A 3,833-nucleotide genomic window follows, 5' to 3' on the forward strand; every position below is an offset into this window, starting at 1 on the left:
TGATGTTTTGTTATTTCTTGTTTAAGCGGTGATGCATGTTGATTTTGCAAGCTAGTATATTCTTGATGTTAGGTTACATGTTTATACACAAGGATAATATGGAAATGAGGGAATAGGTTGTGTAGAAAGATAAGTGTTTCCCGTTTATATCTTTCACAATCTCATTGTGCTTAACCGGTGGTAATCTGATTTAGACCAGTGTTAGTGATAGCCAGTCAAGTTCACTGTTTGCAGTCAAACTGGTTCACGAAAAGTTTTGTACCAGTACTAATTCACCCCCCCTCTCAGTACCAGTTTGGTACTCACTGTTCATCATTGAGTTATCAATCTCCAGCAATGCTCTGTGATAAAGAAGGAGCTAAGGAGCACATTTTTATAATCCGGGACTAAAATTAAACCTTAATTGACAAGTCTAAAGGAGCATAAATATTTTGTTACGAAAGAAGAGTACGGAAAACACCTTCCCAATGTTAATTTTTAGAGGAGAGAAGCAGTAATGTGTTTCAATTCAAATTACACCAATTAAGATACTCAACATAGAATAAAACAAAGCAACATGAAAAACACAAACATAGAAATGTACACCATATTTCACGTGGGAAAACCCTTACAGGTGAAAAAACTACACACCAAAGCAATTATCTCTAATATTATAGTAATAAACAATTTACATATAAGTTATAGATACATGCTCTGATCTAGTCACAATTCAGGCAACATTCCAGAAGATTAACTTCATGATCGATTTCACGATTCCTTTGTTACAAAATCACTAATCGATTTCCTCGACTTCTATTCACAATGACAAGAAAAAATCTCTCATAACACAAGTTTGTAGCCTTCTGCAACCCAACATCACATCTCCAATAGTTTTTTAAACATTAAAATGTCTCTATGGAAAAACGGTTCATTTTAGTTACTAACTATCAAACTTCCTCAAATTGGCAATAACACGACATGTTATTCACTATTGAATCAACTTCCGCTGAGTTGTTCTAGTTTCTACAAATAATTTGTAGATATCTCAACAATTCGATATTCACATTCGGTCATGGTCCCCACCTCAATCGCTTTCGGCTCGATTTATCGCTGAAGTCACTTTGACACTACGACAGTTAGCCTGGACTACCTCTTGGGAACCATTGTTCATCATGCGAGGTAACAAGAATAATCTTCTCTTTGTCCTTTTTCCTTATCTTGCATGCTCTCTTAATGAGCTCTTAGAGTTACACGAGATAATAGGGAAGACAACTTCCTTGCTTTCTGTTATCCCACAACAACACTATTTGATTGATGTTCATCGTGCAGGATAATAGGAAGAACATTCCCTATGCACTTGTCTCTACTCTGCACTCCACCTTTGTTCATTAGATAACCCATACAGGGTAGTGAGAAAGACACACACTTCCCCTCTTCAGTTATCCCGCATGCTTCCTTCTCAAGCTCTTAAAGCCATGCGGGGTAATGGTAAAGACTAAAGTTGTCCACCATCTATTATCCCGCACACCCACTTGCTTGACAATTAGACTCACATGGGATAGTGAGGAAAGACTAAGCCTCCTACATTTCATCATCCCACAACCCTTATTCAATGCACCTTATCAAACTGCGGGGTAAATGGGAAAGGCTAAGTTTCATTTCCCCGCTATGCTGTAGCGCTCTGCACATTTCACTTCTACTAGCAGGTGTATAAAATGAAGGTTGTCAAACTGCTTTGTCAATAACACAAAGGTTATTCTATTTTCTTTGATCAATAACATGAAATTTATTAGCACTGAACTACTGATTCATAAACCAAAAACCATATGTTCAAGATTTCAACCAGTAAGTTTGAGACATCCATTCTCAACATTCTCCCACTTGACGAAGAACTTACTGGTATCTCAAGAATAATTAGAGACTAATGAGAAACATGGGCTTCAAGGCCCATAGAGTTTGTACACCAGTTGAACTTAGTTGTGCTCACATGTTTTGTCAACGCATCTACAACATTCTCTAGAGTATCCACCTTTTCTAAATTAACCTTTCCATCTTCCACCAAGTCACAAACAAAGTGATACTGCACATTAACATGTTTCGTCTTGGCATGGAAAGGGGGATATTTTGCCAAAAAAATTGCACTCTGACTGTCGCAATAGATAGGATTTGTCACACATTGGTCCCAATATCAGAACACAAGTGCTTAATCCAAACGGCTTCTTGACAGGCTCAAGTTGTTGCCATGTACTCTGCCTCTGTAGTAGATAAAGCGACTATAGCTTGTCGCTTTCTCATCCAACTAATTGCACCACCATTGAACATGAATACATATCCACTGGTGGATCTTCTGCTGTCAATGTGCCTTGCCCAATTAGAATCCACATATCCCTAAATGTTAATATCCCTCTACAATCCAACCAAATTTCCATGATAACAAAGAGCATGCTAAGGAGTACCTCTGAGATATCTAAACGCTCTCTTCATAGCATCCCAATGTGGTCTTCCCAGTTTTTCCATAAACCGACTTAATACTCCCACTACTTGGGAAATGTTTGGTCTTGTATAGACCATTGCATACATTAGACTGCAAACTACACTTGCATAAGGTGCCTTGGCCATGTCCTCCATGTCACATGAAGATTTTGGATAATATCCAACAGAAAGTTTCATTCCCTGCGATACTAGAACAACTAACTTCTTGCAATCTGTCATATTAAATCTCTTAAGGATAGTACTAATATAATTGCTCTAACTGAGCCAAAACTGTCTATCTTTCCTATCCCTATCGATTCCCATTGCTAGAATATACCTATTTTCACCTAAGTCTTTCATTTTAAAATGTGCAGCTAATTGAGATTTTAAATAAAAAATAATTCCCTTATCATTCCTAATGAATAAAATGTCATCTGCATACAAAGCAATGATAAGCAACCGATCATTCTCAGTCTTATAATACACACAATGAATAGATTTTGATCTTACAAATCCTAAAGACATCACAAAAGTATCAAAATTATGGTACCACATTCTAGGTGATTGTTTTAAACCATAATGAGACTTTTTCAACTTGCAAACCAAGGATTCTTTACCTTTTGCAACAAAATGCCTAGGCTGGGACATATAAATCTCTTCCTCCAAGTCACCATGAAGGAACATTGTCTTTAAATCCATTTGCTCGATCTCAAAATCATACACTACTACAAGCAACAAGAGAAATCTGATAGACATCAACTTCCCTAAAGGAGAAAAGATTTCTCCATAATCAATTCCCTCAACTTAGGAATAACCCTTCGCAACCAATCTATCTTTATACTTCTCCACACTGCCATCCAGACTAATTTTCTTCTTTAATACCCATTTGCAGCCAACTGGTTTTCTACCTTCAAGAAAGGACACTAGATCCAAGGTTTCATTCTTCTTTAGCAAAGCCATTTCTTCATTCATGGCCTCCAACTAGGAATCTGAATCAGACATTTGTATTGCCTCTTTCATGGCCCTAGGCTCTTTAGTGTTAGTAATCAAATCATAGGCACAGTTAGAATTTAACATTGAGAAACCATACCTATCAGGTTGTCTTCTCTCCCATGTGGACCTCCTCAACTATTGAGGTGGAGGTTCTTGTTCTTCTTCTTGATCAGGACTATCAGATCTGCTTGAGCTCTCCTCAATTTCAGGTACACTTGGAGTTTGAAGTTCCTCCTTTTCTGGAGTTAGAGGAATTTCAACTTCAGCTTCCTCTTTCTCTATCTTTTCGAATTGCAAATCAACTAAGGTAGTCTTCAGCTCACAAAAGATTACACTCCTGTCATACAAGACCTTCTTAGTTACTGGATTCCAAAGCTCCTTTCACACGG

Source organism: Cryptomeria japonica, chromosome 10, assembly GCF_030272615.1.
Source record: "Cryptomeria japonica chromosome 10, Sugi_1.0, whole genome shotgun sequence".
NCBI lineage: Eukaryota > Viridiplantae > Streptophyta > Pinopsida > Cupressales > Cupressaceae > Cryptomeria > Cryptomeria japonica.